Source organism: Hyperolius riggenbachi, chromosome 4 (assembly GCF_040937935.1).
Source record: "Hyperolius riggenbachi isolate aHypRig1 chromosome 4, aHypRig1.pri, whole genome shotgun sequence".
In the NCBI taxonomy this organism is placed as follows: domain Eukaryota; kingdom Metazoa; phylum Chordata; class Amphibia; order Anura; family Hyperoliidae; genus Hyperolius; species Hyperolius riggenbachi.
This window is the reverse complement of record NC_090649.1, coordinates 449615051-449634215: the sequence shown is the minus strand read 5'-3', so window position 1 is coordinate 449634215 and position 19165 is coordinate 449615051. Positions and strand designations below refer to the sequence as shown.

Genomic DNA, 19165 nt, shown 5'->3' with positions numbered 1-19165 from the left:
CCCAGGCCTCCATTTACCGTAGTACATATAAGGGTCCACCACGTCCCTTTTCTATATTTTTGGCCGAAGTTCTCCCTTAATGTTGCAGCTGCTTGGTTGCTCCCTGCTTCCTGTACTGCTCCTGCACTGTGCTGAGTTGAGGCTGGGAATGAGTCCTGGAAGGGTTAAGGCGGCGTATAGCTGATACAGCACTGCCATACATGGAAGGCCGGAGCGCACAGAGCTGCATTTGTAGAATTCCAGCCTGGACAGAGGCGCAGGCTCTTTCCATGATGTCAGGAGTGCGGCACTGCACTGCATAGCCCAGCCATCTGGATGACATTGTGCCTCTGGAGTGGAGCAGGCTCCCAGGACCCCGGGTCAAGAACACGATGGGGAATAGGCCTGCCGGATCCGGGGCCTTCCTAGGACTTGGCCTGGAATATTACTGCATTACATGTGCTGAGTGCAGCCTTTCTACGCCGTGGGCTACAGAGGAAACGTCCCGCATAGTTCATGTGCCACCCCCCCCACCCCGAAACTCCAGACAAGGGACACAGTAAAGGTGCCCATACATCCCACGATATTGCGTCATGATCGACCTTCCAATTCAATAATTTCATTGAATGGAAAGTGAATCGGTACCGCAACAAACCAGTCAGATTAATCGATTGGGAATGTTGCAAAAATGACGGTCGCAAAGGCCCAATCGGGTGCTCGGCGGAAACGGTGTTCAATATCACGATGATCAACAAACCCTTGGCTGATGTCCTCCAAAAGTTTGTCAATGCACCGGCGTGACTCCTGGTCTTCCCTGGTGTCCACCTTCACCACGGGCGCCAGTACCACGTTTCACTGCCGCATATGTGATGTCACAACATGTAACAAGTCACCCGGTACAGGCCCTCTCAGTGACAGTGGACACTGGAGGAGGACAGAAGTCATGGTGACAGAGAGGTGAGACTTTAAAGAGAATCTGTAAGGAAAAAAGGGCACTGGTATAGCTGCCTCTTTTGGCAACAGGAGTCACGGAACTCAAAGTGTCCTGGTGAGACCCGTCTCCATGGCCAGAGATAAAAGCCACTCAGCGCTGACTGAATCCTTTCTGTTATTACTGAGCTGCCTTACCAGCGAGTCACGGCTTGTGGTGACTGAGAGGGCGAGTCAGAGACGGGACTGAGAACAAGAGAGGATGTGACACAGCACTTCCCAGAGACTCACTCCGGGTACCAACGTTCCTCTCATCCTATGCAGCATTCAGCAACAACATGTATAGAGTGAAGGAGGCCTTAAAGAGAAACCGTGACCAAGAATTGAACTTCATCCCAATCAGTAGCTGATACCCCCTTCTCATGAGAAATCTATTCCTTTTCACAAACGGATCATCAGGGGGCTCTGTATGGCTGATATTGTGATGAAACCCCTCCCACAGGAAACTGTGGGACCATGGTCCTGACGGTTTCCTGTTTGTGAATCTTGTTGCATTGTGGGAAATAGCTGTTTACAGCTGTTTCCAACTGCTAAAAAAGCAAGCAGCATTTCCTTCCACTGACATCACTTGCCAGCAGTAAAATGCCACCATGTGATACATTTCAGATTGTAAATCAGGGAGAGGAAACATTTTACGTGAAAACACTGATTAAATAATGTATACATAATTATTGTATTATTATTAATTATTATTTTCACTGGAGTTCCTCTTTAAAGTGGACCTGAACTCTTGCACAGGACAGAAACAAAACATAGAGAACTGCACCCTGTATGTATTTAGAGAGTTTAGCCTGTCTAATGCCCCCTCATCTGTAACTAAGCGCAAGTTGCAATTTGATCCCTCAGCTGTGTCTGCCGATATCAATAATTGATCTACTTCCATGAAAGCAGGAAGAAGAAACAAACACTGCAAATTTATTGTAGGATTTGTATCAGCTGTAACAAAGAAATGTTTTTCTTTAAAGGTTATTATGCTGTTGCTTATCCTTTAGAGCAGGCGGAAGTTCTGAGTTCAGGTCCGCTTTAATGTAGCCAAATAAGTCTTGGACCCCCTGTCATTGGTTTGTATAAAGCCTTGTACAAATATTACATGAAACAAGAACTAAGCCTGTGTACAGATGTCTCCAAATGTCACTTAAAAAGGAACTGCAGTGGAAATAACATATTGAATAAAATTGCTTATTTTTATAATATTCATTTACAGATTGTTTAGTCAGTGTTTGCCTGTTTACAAATATTTCCTCTCCCTGATTTACATACTGAAATGTATCATTCCTGGCAGGTGATCTGTACGGAATGTTCGTTACTGAGAGTTCTATGCACAGAGGGAGTTTCCTGCTTGGTAGTTGGAAAAAGTTATATCCCAAAATGCAACAAGGTTCAGACAGCAACGCGTCATGACATCACACCGTGGAAGGCATCAGCATTCCCACCCCTCCCCCAATGATCTATGGGAGAAAAGTTAAAGCTTTCTCTTGAGAAAGGGGGCATCAGCCACTGAATGGGGTGACAGTCAATTTTGGGTTAAACTTCCTCTTTAAAGTGAACCAGAGACAAAGCACCCTCATGTATTTTACCATATACATCAGTGGGAACATTAGAGAAAACACCTACCCTGCTCTCTGTTTCAATCTTCACTGATTGTTATCAGCCCTGATAAAATCCCCGACTGTTATCAGCCCTATAAAATCCCCGACTGAGCATTCAGTCTGGCTTTGCTCAGGAATCATTATAGTTGAGTCATTATAGCAGAGCCAGTAGGGGGCAGGCTTGGGCTTGAAAAGATATCAGAGAAGACAGACTCAGCTATAATGATTCCTGAGCAAAGTCAGACTGAATGCTCAGTCAGGGATTTTATCAGGGCTGATAACAAGCAAGCTGAGCGGTGAAGAATGAAACAGAGAGCAGGGTAGGTGTTTTCTCTAATGTTCCCACTGATATATACGGTGTAATATAAGAGGGTGCTTCATCTCTGGTTCACTTTAAGGTGGCCATACATTAGGCAATGGCCACTAGATCGACCATCAGGTAGATCCCTCTCTGATCGAGTCTGATCAGAGAGGGATCTATTGCCCGTCCCAGCATAAAGTCTATCAAAAAAGTCCTAGTGCCACCGATCCCTGCTGGTCAATATCCCCCCCTCCCCCTAACTGAACGTGGGTGTGACTGGTAGCGCCTAATCTGAAGAGGTTGGTGGTCGTCGCACAATCTGTGTGAGCCTACACCTCTCTCCATTATTCGAGGAATATGCATGTCTCAGGTTTGGGGGAGCTTGCCTGGCTGCAGCTGGCACACTCACAGGCCTGGGCACTGTCACCCCACACTCCCGCCATGATGGACCAGTAACTGGAGCACCAGGCATTTCTTCTGGGAAAAGTCTCTCGGCCTCCTGTCTGGGGATCCGCTTTAATCAGGAAGCCCAGGTGTGGCCGCTTTATGGCGAGCGCAGAGCATGCTGGGGGATTTACGAGTGGCAATATTGCTGTACAAGGTGTCGCTGTATCATAAAATGTCACAGTAGAAGGAGGTTTAATGGGATTACAGGGGGTACATAAAAGCCCAACGTTTGCTGCCCTGTGACCCTGACGGGATGGAGTAAGTGGAGACACTGCGCTTTATGAAAACCAGGACCACATCTGAGCCTGGAAAGCGGCCGTGTCCTGTCTCTCATCGCTCAGACTGGCCCACCAATCATCTAGCGCAAAATACGTGTAACCGGTTACCTACCATTTATTGGGATTTAGGTTTCCTTTTTTGTTTTCTTTCACTTCAGAGTTGTTTATGATTCTTGGTTATAGTGGACTGGATGCCACGCTACATTTTACTATCTTGATATTTTAATGAGGTGTCTCTGTCTTGGTTTATATTTTAGGCTTATACATACTTTACTAGGTGGCTATTGTTTTACTCTCTTTTTATCTCAAATTGTAGATTCTGTTGTTCGTTATTGATAAATTGTTGTTATTGGCCTGCAGCCAAATAGACCAGCAGGGTTGCCAGGCAACTAGTACTGTTTAAAAGGCAATACATTTGGTATCCTCCATATTATTTTTACTTCAGTTGTCATTTAAGGCAGAATTCATACTTAGTCTGAATTTTACGTTTTTTAACCCCTTAACCCCACAGGCTATTTTACCCTTGCTACCAAGAGCTATTTTCCCGACAGCGCTGGATAGTGTACTGGTTATGGGATCTGTCTCTGCCGCAGGAAACCAGTGTTTGAATCTTGGCTCTTCTTTTCAGTAAGCTAGCTCCTGTTCATTAAGGAGACCTTGGTCTAGACACCCTAACACTGCTACTGCCTATAGAGCGTGCCCTAGTGGCTGCAGCTCTGGCACTTTGAGTCCACCAGGGAAAAAGCGCAATATAAATGTTATTTGTCTTGTCTGTCTCCCATTCATTTGGTCATAACGTAATCACTATTTATCAAACCTAAGTGATCTATATTTTCTTATTTTTGCCACAAATTAAACTTTTTCGTAGAAATATTTGTTTTCTAATTACTTTATTTTCTATGCATTTTACACAGAAATGAAAAAATACACTATTTTTCCAATTCCATCCATCATGGTTTTAAAATAAGCAATACTACTATAGATAAAACCCTGCACATTTTGTTTGCCCATTTGTCCTGGGTATCACAACATTTAAATAATGTTCCTAGTACAATGTATGGCGACAATATAATATTTGGAAATAAAGCTGAATTTTTTCCTAATTTGTGTTTTATGTGCCCTACCAATAATTACAAGCCTTTATTTGCTAAAATAACAGTAATATACCCTCATGGCATACATATTAAAATAAAGCCTAGACCCTAAGGCAACTATTTATGTATTTTTTAACACTTTTAACAAGTGTTTATGTTTGGTAACTATGGGGGAGGGGAGGAGGGGGTTAATAAGGTATTAATAACTACCATGTACTTATTTATTTACTTTAATTTTACTTTTTGGCCTCTAGATGACACTACCCTGAGTTACCAAGAAATGTTAATTTTTTTTAACTTTCTGTTTTACTTTCATTATTATGAATGTACATGGCCCCTGACTGGTGTCATGTTTAACCACTTCGGTCTATCTGGACAGATATATCCGTCTAGATAGACTGTACAGCTGCTGCGGGCCGCGCGTGCTCCCGCCGCCTTTGGCTGCCCCTGAGATCAATGAATGGGAATACAGATCCCATTCATTGATCTGTGTTCCCCTAAGAAAAACCGACGGCTTTCTCCGGAAAGCCGCGATTTTTCTGTGTCCCACGTCACCCCTTCTGTTCCTGCAAGCGAGAGCTCTCGCTTGCAGGACAGAAAATCAAAAACTCACTCACTCAGTGGCCATCTTGTGGCCAAATAGTAAAACTACATCTACATATATTTTTATTTTTTTTAAAATATACACAATACATGTAATTTAAAATCCCCAGTTTAAATCCCCACTCCGAAAAACCCCAAATAAAAAAAAAAAAAAAAAAATTACGATAAAGAACTTTTTTAATATGCAAGTCAAGCGAGTCTATTACTATACTTTTTTAAATTATAAGCTTATAAATAGTGATGGACACAAATTGAAAAAATGCAGCTTTATTTTCAAATAAAATATTGGCACCATAAATTATGATAGGGACATAATTTAAATGGTGTAATAACCGGGACAAATGGGCAAATACAATATGTGGGTTTTAATTATGGTAGCATGTAGTATTTTAAGGCTATAATGGCTGAAAACTGAGAAATAATGATTTTTTTCCATTTTTTTCTTAATATTCCCGTCAAAATGCATTTAGAAAAAAATAATTCTTAGCAAAATGTACCACCCAAAGAAAGCCTAATTTGTGGCGGAAAAAACAAGATATAGATCAATTAATTTTGATAAGTAGTGCTAAAGTTATTGGCGAATGAATGGAAGGTGAACGTTGCTCGATGCATAAGGTGAAACGACACTGTAGGCTGAAGTGGTTAATCATTCCAGGCACTTCGATTAACTCAGGGAACACATGTTCCCCTTCACCAATTGCTGACATGTAAATCAGCAGGAGCGTGCATGGGTGCACACACCCGCCACTGCTTGACAGGACGCACCAGTAGGTCTTGTTAGTGGCAACAGTGCTCAAACTCAACAGTTTGAGTTCATGAGTTAAGTTTTGTTCTTTGATTTTTTTTCCCTTTGCAATTTGCATTTTGTGGGCAATTTGCATTCATTTTATGGATTGGGATTTTTCCTTGCCTAAAGGCTCATACACACATCAGACTATAGTCTTTGGAAAATGAAAGATCACAGACCAATCTTACCACCCTTCATGTAGTATGAGAGCCATACTCTACACAGTCTTTTCTATGGAGCTGAACTCCACATCAGAAAAAAATCTTTGCAAGATGCTGCACACACAGATGCTGTACAGACAGAAAAGATCAGTATCTGCAAAAGATCTGTTCCTGCCAAAAATCCATTCCTGCAAATTGCAATGATAGTCTATGAGATCTGCAGATCATCATACACACATGATTTAACTGACATTCATCTGCAGATCAAGCAATCATCTGCAGATCTGAAAATCCATCCTGGTGGATCTGATCTGCAGATGAATGTCTGTTAAATCATGTGTGTATGATGATCTGCAGATCTCATAGCCTATCATTGCAATTTGCAGGAATGGATTTTTGGCAGGAACAGATCTTTTGCAGATACTGATCTTTTGTGTCTGTACAGCATCTGTGTGTGCAGCATCTTGCAAAGATTTTTTTCTGATGTAGAGTTCAGCTCCATAGAAAAGACTGTGTAGGTATAGCTCTCATACTACATGAAGGGTGGTAAGATTGGTCTGCGATCTTTCATTTTCAAAAGACTATGGTCTGATGTGTGTATGTGGCCTAACAATGATGTTAATTTGCATAAGAATTTATCTAATTAAAAAGGCACTGTAGTGACATATAGTGCAATGCAGTAAATCATTCAGGATGCCCACTTCTACGTTAAATTTCCTGGTTTCAGCATCAGAAACACTTCCTATAGCTAGGTGAGGACGACCTGCTTCAAAGTCCTGCCAGAAGATCTGCAGAGAAGACCTGGAGGAACGTTCCTCTCCCTCAACAGATAGAGATTTTCACCTCTAATTCCTTCCATCCTCATCCCCGCCAGCAGAGCAGGAATCTGACAATATGACGTCATGCTGTAATGAGCCAGGCGACCCCAACCGTGCGGCCAGCCACCGCCAAATGTCCTAATTAAACCCGTCGCTGGTGATCAAAGCCAGGCGGTGTGCCAACGCGTGGAATTGATTCTCAGAGCTCCGTGAAAACAGACAGCAGCCTCCGACCCGGATCTACACACAGCGCACACGTCTCTCCCAGAGCACGCAACATGTGACACGCCGGCCATGTTACCCCAGAAAAAACAAGCTTCTCATAACTGGCAATGCAGGGAACGACGGGATAAACCCCGCTCTTGGAAACGCTGTCCATGATTGGCAGAGCCCTCTGCCGATGTTATACAGACACAGAGATAGAATAATATTTAATGAGTCCCTAGGCAAGGTAGTAGATTTGGGACCTGCTTGTGGTATTTTTAGTAAGCTGTAGTGGAGAGAGGTCACAGAAAGTGGCTGGTGTGCCCCTTGACACCCATTAAGTCCCAGGTACCTGCCTAGGTGGATGGTCCTGCTCTGTACAGAGATAGCATCAAAGCTGGGAGCTGGATCATCACAAATATTACCTGTGTAAGGGAGCCCATACATTACTCGATATTGCGTCTTGACTAACTTGGCGATTTAATCAATTTATTCAATCGGGAAAGAATCAGTGCCTAAACCAATCGATTTTTGGCCAAAAATGGTCAAATGGAGCAATCGGGAATGGTGGAAAAATATCAGTCACAAGGGCATGACCGGGTGCACGGCGGTAACAGTAAACAATATCACGGCAACCAATGGACCCCCAGCTAGTCTCCCCCAAGGGTAAGTGTCCTCGCCATGCCCCTGCTCAGGATCACTACTCCTGGCCTCCTCCAGTGTCCTTCGTCACCACGAACACCTGTACCACGTGGTTCTGCACACATGGTACCGGTGCTCTCAGTAACACAGAACATTGGAGGAGGCCAGAAATGGCTGTGCAATGTGTGGCCAGTAGAGTTGGGCCGAACCTCCGATTTTAGGTTCGCGAACCGGGTTCGCGAACTTTCGCGGAAGGTTCGGTTCGCGTTAAAGTTCGCGAACCGCAATAGACTTCAATGGGGATGCGAACTTTGAGAAAAAAAAATTTATGCTGGCCCCAAAAGTGATGGAAAAGATGTTTCAAGGGGTCTAACACCTGGAGGGGGGCATGGCGGAGTGGGATACACGCCAAAAGTCCCCGGGAAAAATCTGGATTTGACGCAAAGCAGCGTTTTAAGGGCAGAAATCATATTGAATGCTAAATGACAGGCCTAAAGTGCTTTAAAACATCTTGCATGTGTATACATCAATCAGGGAGTGTAATTAAGGTACTGCTTCACACTGACACACCAAACTGTTCACTGAACAGAACAGGTATCCAGTGGCGGGTTCACTGAACAGAACAGGTATACAGTGGCGGGTTCACTGAACAGAACAGGTATGCAGTGGCGGGTTCACTGAACAGAACAGGTATACAGTGGCGGGTTCACTGAACAGAACAGGTATGCAGTGGCGGGTTCACTGAACAGAACAGGTATACAGTGGCGGGTTCACTGAACAGAACAGGTATACAGTGGCGGGTTCACTGAACAGAACAGGTATGCAGTGGCGGGTTCACTGAACAGAACAGGTATACAGTGGCGGGTTCACTGAACAGAACAGGTATGCAGTGGCGGGTTCACTGAACAGAACAGGTATACAGTGGCGGGTTCACTGAACAGAACAGGTATGCAGTGGCGGGTTCACTGAACAGTACAGGTATGCAGTGGCAGGTTCACTGAACAGGTATGCAGTGGTGGGTTCACAGTACAGGTATGCAGTGGTGGGTTCACAGAACAGGTATGCAGTGGTGGGTTCACAGAACAGGTATGCAGTGGTGGGTTCACTGAACAGGTATGCAGTGGTGTGTTCACTGAACAGGTATGCAGTGGTGGGTTCACAGAACAGGTATGCAGTGGTGGGTTCACAGAACAGGTATGCAGTGGTGGGTTCACAGAACAGGTATGCAGTGGTGGGTTCACAGAACAGGTATGCAGTGGTGGGTTCACAGAACAGGTATGCAGTGGTGGGTTCACAGTACAGGTATGCAGTGGTGGGTTCACAGAACAGGTATGCAGCCAGGGACAAGCTAAGCCTAACTAATCTTTCCCTATGAGAGAGAGTGTGCAGCAGCTCGCCCTACTCTCACTAATGCAGGCACACGAGTGACCGTAATGGTCGCCGCTGCCTGCCTTTTAGTAGGGGGGGAGTGGCTCCAGGGGCTAGTGTAGCCTAATTGGCTACACTGGGCCTGCTGACTGTGATGTAGAGAGTCAAAGTTGACCCTCATGGTGCATTATGGGGCGAACCGAACTTCCGCAAAAGTTCGTCTGCGGGACGCGAACGCGAACCACGGAAGTTCGCATGGAACCGTTCGGCCCAACTCTAGTGGCCAGGAAATAGATCCCTCTCTGATCAGATGCAATTAGAGAGGGATCTACCTGATGGTCAATTTAGCCATACACTGAGTGATATGTGGCCAGCTTAAAGAGTAACTGTTAGCCCAAAAAAATCAAATTTAAATCTCTATTGCAATGTGTTAAATAGTTTGTAAGGGAGCCAAAAAGGCAATGCTGAAGTTAAAAAGCAATCTAATTTTTTTACTGTGTGGCTATCATTCAGCCTTTTCTCCAAGCTCCTAAGGAGGACGCAAAGCCGCATAACAGATACTGCAGAGCATGCAGAGCATGCCCATGTCTGCCCGACCCCCCACTCCCCCCCAGGACCAGGTGCCGATGTCTGCCCGACCCCCTCTCCCCCCCCCAGGACCAGGTGCCGATGTCTGTCCGCTCCCCCCCAAAAAAAAAGTAACCCCCCCCTCTCTGCATCTACATTCCCTGAACCCCCCTCTCTGCATCTACATTCCCTGTATACCCCTCTCTGCATCTACATTCCCTGTACACCCCTCTCAGCATCTACATTCCCTGTACCCCCCTCTCTCTGCATCTACTGTACATTCCCTGTGCACTCCTCTCTGCATCTACATTCCCTGTACCCCCCTCTCTCTGCATCTACTGTACATTCCCTGTGCACTCCTCTCTGCATCTACATTCCCCATACACCCCTCTCTGCATCTACATTCCCTGTAACCCCCCCCCCCCCCCCCCTCTGCATCTACATTCCCTGTACCTCCCTCTCTGCATTTACATTCCCTGTACACCCTTCTCTGTATCTACATTCCCTGTACCCCTCTCTCTGCATGTACATTCCCCGTACACCCCTCTCAGCATCTACATTCCCTGTACCTCCCTCTCTGCATCTACATTCCCTGTACACCCCTCTCCGCATCTACATTCCCTGTACACCTCTCTCTGCATCTACTGTACATTCCCTGTGCACTCCTCTCTGCATCTACATTCCCCGTACACCCCTCTCTGCATCTACATTCCCTGTACCCCCCCCCCCCTGCATCTACATTCCCTGTACCCCCCTCTCTGCATTTACATTCCCTGTACACCCTTCTCTGTATCTACATTCCCTGTACCCCTCTCTCTGCATCTACATTCCCCGTACACCCCTCTCAGCATCTACATTCCCTGTACCTCCCTCTCTGCATCTACATTCCCTGTACACCTCTCTCTGCATCTACTGTACATTCCCTGTGCACTCCTCTCTGCATCTACATTCCCCGTACCCCCCTCTCTGCATCTACATTCCCCGTACACCCCTCTCTGCATCTACATTCCCTGTAACCCCCCCCCCCCCTCTCTGCATCTACATTTCCTGTACCCCCCTCTCTGCATTTACATTCCCCGTACACCCCTCTCTGCATCTAAATTCCCTGTACACGCTTCTCTGTATCTACATTCCCTGTACCCCTCTCTCTGCATCTACATTCCCTGCACACCGCTCTCTGCATCTACATTCCCTGTACACCCCTCTATGCATCTACATTCCCTATACACCCCTCTCCGCATCTACATTCACTGTACACCCCTCTCCGCATCTACATTCCCTGTACCCCTCTCTCTGCATCTACATTACCTGTATACCCCTCTCTGCATCTACATTCCCTGTACACCCCTCTCAGCATCTACATTCCCTGTACCTCCCTCTCTGCATCTACATTCCCTGTACAGCTCTCTCTGCATCTACTGTACATTCCCTGTGCACTCCTCTCTGCATCTACATTCCCCGTACACCCCTCTCTGCATCTACATTCCCTGTACCCCCCTCTCTGCATTTACATTCCCCGTACATTCCTCTCTGCATCTAAATTCCCTGTACACCCTTCTCTGCATCTACATTCCCTGTACCCCCCTCTCTGCATCTACATTCCCTGTACACCCCTCTCCGCATCTACATTCCCTGTACCTCCCTCTCTGCTTCTACATTCCCTGTACACCCCTCTCTGCATCTACATTCCCTATACACCACTCTCTGCATCTACATTCCCTGTACACCCCTCTCTGCATCTAGATTCCCCGTACACCCCTCTCTGCAGCTGCATTCCCTGTACCCCCCTCTCTGCATCTACATTCCCTGTACCCCCCTCTCTGCATCTGCATTCCCTGTACAGCCCTCTCTGCATCTACATTCCCTGTACATCCCTCTCTGCATCTACATTCCCTGTACACCCCTCTCTGCATCTACATTCCCTGTACACCCCTCTCTGCATCTACATTCCCTGTACACCCCTCTCTGCATCTACATTCCCTGTACATCCCTCTCTGCATCTACATTCCCTGTACACCCCTCTCTGCATCTACAGTCCCTGTACACCCCTCTCTGCATCTACATTCTCTGTACATCCCTCTCTGCATCTACATTCCCCGTACACCCCTCTCAGCATCTACATTCCCTGTACACCCCTCTCCGCATCTACATTCATTGTACCTCCCTCTCTGCATCTACATTCCCTGTACACCCCTCTCTGCATCTACATTCCCTGTACCTCCCTCTCTGCATCTACATTTCCTGTAAACCTCTCTCTGCATCTACATTCCCTGTACACCCCTCTCTGCATCTACATTCCCTGTACACCCCTCTCTGCATCTGCATTTCTTGTACCCCCCTCTCTGCATCTAAATTCCCTGTACACCCCTCTCAGCATCTACATTCCCTGTACACCCCTCTCTGCATCTACATTCCCTGTACACCCCTCTCTGCATCTAAATTCCCTGTACACCCCTCTCAGCATCTACATTCCCTGTACACCCCTCTCTGCATCTACATTCCCTGTACACCCCTCTCAGCATCTACATTCCCTGTACACCCCTCTCTGCATCTACATTCCCCGTACACCCCTCTCTGTATCTACATTCCCCGTACACCTCTCTCTGCATCTGCATTCCCTGTACCCCCTCTCTGCATCTGCATTCACTGTATACCCCTCTCTGCATCTACATTCCCTGTACACCCCTCTCTGCATCTACAGTCCCTGTACACCCCTCTCTGCATCTACATTCCCTGTACACCCCTCTCAGCATCTACATTCCCTGTACACCCCTCTCTGCATCTACAGTTCCTGTACCCCTCTCTCTGCATCTACATTCCCCGTACACCCCTCTCTGCATCTACATTCCCTGTACCCCCCTCTCTGCATCTACATCCTCTGTACACCCCTCTCTGCATCACCATTCCCTGTACACCCCTCCCTGTACCCCCCTCTCTGCATCACCATTCCCTGTACCCCCCTCACTACGCTCACAGTACAGTGATCTCTCAGTGCTATTTATAATTTCTGGCAGTTTAGTGGAAAATGCTGTTTTTCTCTGGCCGCTCCTTTGCGCCTGCGTTGCAGATTTTGCAGTACAGAATGTTTTGAGCTATTTTTTGCATCTGGCAGGCAGAAGAGGCATCAAAGGCGATCGTCTAAGTAAACTTCCAAGCTGGGCCTGCGGAAAGTCCCTCTCATTGTTCAGTGTCTAACACAAGACTTGTCCTCTGTCACACATCACACAGGGTGTCCTCAGGCAGTGGGGACCCCCTCTGCTCCCCCCAACACTGCAGTCCTCCTCTGTCTTCCCTTTATTCAGATGCTGACCCAGTATTCTGTGTGCTGAACTGCATGGAACAGCAGCTCTCCCTGCTGGAGACATCTGGTACTGCGCTCTTATTACTCAGCTCTGACTGACTTCTGAAGGTTTCCATTAGAGATGGAATATTTGTATGTCTTCCAGAATAAACTACTGCTGAGAGTTCAGCCGGCTGAATTAACTCTTCAGTAGGTGGTGGACAACAAGTCCCAGCATCCCCAACAACTCTGCTGTGACTGTATGGCAAAGAGTCTGTATTATCTGAAATGGTGAAACATGGGTCAGAAAATTATGGGTACATCATGTAAAGCTGTAGAGACCGGTTGAAAGCCTGGCTAGGTGACCGCCTGTGAGACCAGCAGTAGAGACCGGCTGTGTGACTGGCTGTGTGAGCAGCAGTAGAGATTAGCTGTAGAGACCGGCTGTGTGACTGGCTGTGAGACCAGCAGTAGAGACCGGATGTAGAGATTGGCTTTTGAGACTGGCAGTGTGACCACTAACCAGCATTAAAGACCGGATGTGAGACTGGCTGTAGAGACCGGCTGTGTGACCAAATATGTGACTGGCTGTAGAGACACTGGCTGTAGAGACCGGCTGTGTGACTGGCTTTAGAGACCAGCTGTAGAGACCAGCTGTGTGACTGGCTGCAGAGACCAGCTGTAGAGACCAGCTGTGTGACTGGCTGTAGAGACCGGATGTTGAGACCAGCTATGTGACTGGCTGTAGAGACCAGCTGTGTGACTGGCTGTAGAGACTAGTTGTGTGACTGGCTGTAGAGACCGTATATGTAACCAGCAATAGAGACTAGTTGTGTGACTGGCTGTAGAGACCAGCTATGTGACTGGCTGTAGAGACCAGCTGTGTGACTGGCTGTAGAGACCGGATGTTGAGACCAGCTATGTGACTGGCTGTAGAGACCAGCTGTGTGACTGGCTGTAGAGACTAGTTGTGTGACTGGCTGTAGAGACCAGCTGTGTGACTGACTGTAGAGAACAGCTGTGTGACTGGCTGTAGAGACTAGTTGTGTGACTGGCTGTAGAGACCAGCTGTGTGACTGGCTGTAGAGACCAGCTGTGTGACTGGCTGTAGAGACTAGTTGTGTGACTGGCTGTAGAGACTAGTTGTGTTACTGGCTGTAGAGACCAGCTGTAAAGGCCGTATATGTGACCAGGAATAGAGACCAGCTGTGTGACTGACTGTAGAGAACAGCTGTGTGACTGGCTGTAGAGACCAGCTGTGTGACTGGCTGTAGAGACTAGTTGTGTGACTGGCTGTAGAGACCAGCTGTAGAGACAGCATATGTGACCAGCAATAGAGACGAGCTGTGTGACTGGCTGTAGAGACCGACTTTGTAACTGACTTTAGAAACCGGCTGTTTGACTGGCTTTAGCATCTGGCTGTAGAGACCGGCTGTGTGACTGGCTGTAGAGACCAACTATTTGACCAATTGTCAGACCAGCTATAGAGACAGGCTATGGATACCGGCTGTGTGACCAGCTTTAGAAACTGGCTGTGTGACCAGCTTTAGAGACTGGCTGTAGAGACCGCCTGTGTGACCAAATATGTGATTGGCTGTAGAGACCGGCTGTGTGACCAAATATGTGACTGGCTGTTATCGACTGGGTGTAGAGACACTGGCTGTAGCGACCGGCTGTGTGACTGGCTTTAGAGACCAGCTGTGTGACTGGCTGAAGAGACCAGCTGTGTGACTGGCTGCAGAGACCAGCTGTAGAGACCAGCTGTAGAGACCAGCTGTGTGACTGGCTGTAGAGACCGGATGTAGAGACCGGCTATGTGACTGGCTGTAGAGACCAACTGTGTGACTGGCTGTAGAAACCAGTTGTGTGACGTGCTTTAGAGACCGCATATGTGACCAGCAATAGAGACCAGCTGTGTGACTGGCTGTAGAGACCAGCTGTGTGACTGGATGTAGAGACTAGTTGTGTGACTGGCTGTAGAGACTAGTTGTGTTACTAGCTGTAGAGACCAGCTGTAGAGACCGTATATGTGACCAGGAATAGAGACCAGCTGTGTGACCAGCAATAGAGACCAGCTATGTGACTGGCTGTAGAGACCATCTGTGTGACTGGCTGTAGAGACTAGTTGTGTGACTGGCTGTAGAGACCAGCTGTAGAGACAGCATATGTGACCAGCAATAGAGACGAGCTGTGTGACTGGCTGTAGAGACCGACTTTGTAACTGACTTTAGAAACCGGATGTTTGACTGGCTTTAGCATCTGGCTGTAGAGACCGGCTGTGTGACTGGCTGTAGAGACCAACTATTTGACCGATTGTGAAACCAGCTATAGAGACAGGCTATGGCTGTGTGACCGGTTGCAGAGACTGGCTGTGTGACTGGCTGTAGAGACCAGCTGTGTGACTGGCTGAGAGACCAACTATTTGGCCGTTGTGTGACCAGCTATAGAGACTGGCTGTGTGACTGGCTGTAGAGACTGGCTGTGTGACCGGTTGTAGAGACTGGCTGTGTGGCTGAGAGACCAACTATTTGACCGGCTGTATGACCAGCCAGCTTTAGACACTGGCTGTGTGACTGGCTGTAGAGACTGGCTGTATTATCGATTGTGTGACTGGCTGTAAAGACCGGCTGTGTGATTTCAGGAGCTAAATATAGAGCTGACTAATATTATTGTGCAAACAGTTCATCAATGGAACGGCATTAGATCTATAATATATATCACATCATAATATCCATGCTGTGTATCACATCCTAGAATCCATAATGTATATCACATCCTAAGATCCATAATGTACCGGTATATAATGTCCTAAGATCCATAATGTATATCACATCATACTGTAGAATCCATAATGTATATCACATCCTAAGATCCATAATGTATATCACATTCTAACATCCATAATGTATATAATGTCCTAAGATCCATAATGTATATCACATCATACTGTAGAATCCATAATGTATATCACATCCTAGAAGCCATAATGTTTATCTTGTCCTAAGATCCATAATGTACCGTATATATCACATCCTAAGATCCATCATTTATATAATGTCCTAAGATCCATAATGTAGTATATATCACATCATAAGTTCCATAATGTACATAACATGACATGCATAGATCCTATAGATATACAGTAGCCCTGTGTGGACACTCACGTATGGATGGTTGGATATAATGATGATCGGGTGATTGGTGAAAATCTCAAGACATTAGTTTTATGAATTATTATAGATTTGTTTGCTATTTGTGCACATTGAGAGTCTTTGGAAGCAGGCAGATTAAGACACTGAAGGGCTTACATCAAACTCCAGCCCTGAGGAGCTTGCACTCTAAGTTCCCCATATGAATCACACACTTACATTATTTTATTATTATAATGCATTTTTATAGGTCTTTCTTATTTCGCAGACATTCAGGGAGAATGGTGAAGCACTCACATTAGTTTCTGAACCAGAGGAGCTTAACATCTAATGTCAGCATGACAGTTCTATTATTATTGTGACAGAGCTGCACACAAAACCTTGAAACATGACCTTGTGCATATCTCTGTTATTGAGACGCCTAATAATACACAGCTTGGGGACACCACACTGTCCTTGCACCAGAGGAGCTCACACTCTAATGTCTACAAGCCAAGGTATGTATAGAGCAAGAGCAGTTTCCAGGAGAACCAAGGAACCCACCAGTTCTGATCTCCAGAAGTACAGCCACACTTTCTGGGTGGATAGGTTTCAGAGTGAGCCTTGGGGAAGGGTTGGAGGCGGGGAGAACCTGAACCCAGACTCCCAGTGCTGCAAAGTCAACATACAAAAGGGTGAGCCAACACTTTACTGTCTCTTCGGCAACAATCAACTTGTAGCTAAGCAAGTCCAACTTCCCATGTTTTCATGAGAATGTAGACACTGGCAAATGTGTAATTGGCAGAGGCACCATCCCAAGCAGCTGTGTACACATCCCCTCCTGCTGGGTACCAGACAGATATAAAAACACCTGCTATGCAGGTAGCAAGATCAGAACAACAGTTAGCAGGTCTACAGACAGATCTTTCCTACCAGGAATAACAGTGTAAGATTGTGAAGCCGAGATAAGACTATCATCTGAGACCTTCTAAAATTCACCAAGTATATTATCACCAAGGTATTACACACTAGAGGCAGATTCACCAAAACAGAACATGGAATAATCAGAATTAGCGCAAATGTGGTGTAAAATGGATGCAAAAACTGAGCTCAGTGACCGATCCAAAACCTCTATCTGGGAATCTGCTATGGTTCTGCTCATATTTTCTTGGCGCTGGTGTCGAAAAATCTACTCCAAACTTAAAACTGCTACTTTCAACTCGCACACCTCCGATGTAAAAAGATGATACTGAATATACACCTCATAGCACACCACAAGTCATCAAACACCATCTATGGTCATTTTTTGGCTGATAATAATCCCCTCTACCATTTTTCACAACAAATGTTAATAGCACAAACAAAAAAATAACGTTCATTTTGACGGATGGCCAAACTGGACGTAATCTTTTGCTGAATACAACAAAGTAATGATCTTAGCACCACAGGTGATATTTGAGTAGAAGAGCCTCCAACAAGACCTCCTCCATTATGAACGCAGAGGTCCAATTCTAAACATCCCTCACCCTTCCTGATCACCTTAACTTAGTCAACTTTGGTGAAGAGTCATCAGGGAAGGAGTAGCAAGTCCAAGAGTCAAGAATTGTGCACTTTCTATAAAGGTCTAGTTGGAGGATATGAAGCTGGTCCAGACTGAACAACATCGAATGACAAGGTCTACCATAGAGATATTCCAGTATGAAGAGACATTTTGGCAAAACATAACAGCTACTGGAGACCATGATATATCCACTCAAGAGCTCCTCATCTGAAGGAGGACATCTGAAGAACGGATGTCACCCAAGATATAGCCCATAGTCATTCCCTAATCTGCTCTTCAGATTAGACAACACATTCTAAGATGCTGCTATGTGGATGTAAAGGACGGTTATTAAGAGGGTCAGCCTGAGAATTAACAGTCCTACAACCTCCTTCTCTGGTCCCTCAGATGGTGATTGGGGAAGGTTCTGATGATCATATTTAGATGAAAACTAGTGATGATGCTACTATACTGTATATACTAAAAGTAACAAAAAGGTTTCATCCTACCAGGAACAGTCCTGCCCAACCTCCATCTTCCATAGATGCACCAACTGAGATTGGAGACATTGCTGCAACCACAGGAGATCATGACCTCTCCACACACACACACCAATTTGACAGTAAACCTGACAGCAGGAAAAACCCCAGCCATACATACCAGATTTCCACTAACCACCCTTCAACAATAATATGAAATGGTACAGCTGTAAGGGGGCTGCCAGTACAAGGAAGCATGCTGAGGGTTGTAGTCCTCCTAGCAATAGCCTAGGATGTTGGTGGACTGATGTCAGGGTACGGGTAAGGGGTTAATGCCACAGTACTGAGTGTGGAGGAGCAGAGAAGCCCCCAAATCTGTGGCTGCAGCTGCTGCAGTCAGGGAGAGAGGAGAGGGGGAGATGGATGAGGATCAGGGTGGAGGGAGTCTTACCAGTGCTGCAGGGTGCTGTAGGGTGCTGCAGGCTGTCCTCAGGCTCTGAGTGGCTCCATGCTGCTCTCAGTGCTGCTGCAGAGGGCTCGCAGTGAAGAGCAGGGTGTGTGTGTGTTTCTCTCCTCTGTATAGAAGCACATCAGGAACTGTTTGCCATACCACAGCTCAGAGGAGGCTGGACCTCTTCTCCGGCTACTGTGCTGCTCACAGTTAAAGGCACAGCGCAGTCAGACTCGGCGCAGGCAAATCCAATGGCAAACTCAGCGCGTGCTGGAGAAACTTCTCCCCAAATAAAGCCAAACTCCACCCTCGCCAAAAAAAGAAAACACAAAAATCATAATTTAAAGTCAGACTCGATGTAAATTCTTACAGTCATCAGTATGTGAAGTGTATAGAAGCAAAATGAATCACAGAATACTTCTGATATGTGAGACAAATCTGCCCCTCACTGCAGTACAG

At 46.2% G+C, this 19165-nt stretch overlaps 1 protein-coding gene across 2 annotated transcripts in view; it reads right to left on the bottom strand.

Annotated features, from left to right (window-relative positions):
- Positions 1 to 18875, bottom strand: part of DAAM2 (dishevelled associated activator of morphogenesis 2) — a 290157-nt gene extending 271282 nt beyond the window's left edge. The window contains exon 1 of one of the 2 annotated variants that reach the window (XM_068232717.1): positions 18707 to 18875. The gene's annotated coding sequence lies outside the window, so the exon portion shown is untranslated. Of the gene's footprint in view, positions 1 to 3696; positions 3735 to 18706 lie in introns of those variants that run through there. The other variant, XM_068232719.1, reaches the window with a different exon arrangement.
- Positions 18876 to 19165: the final 290 nt, after the last annotated feature.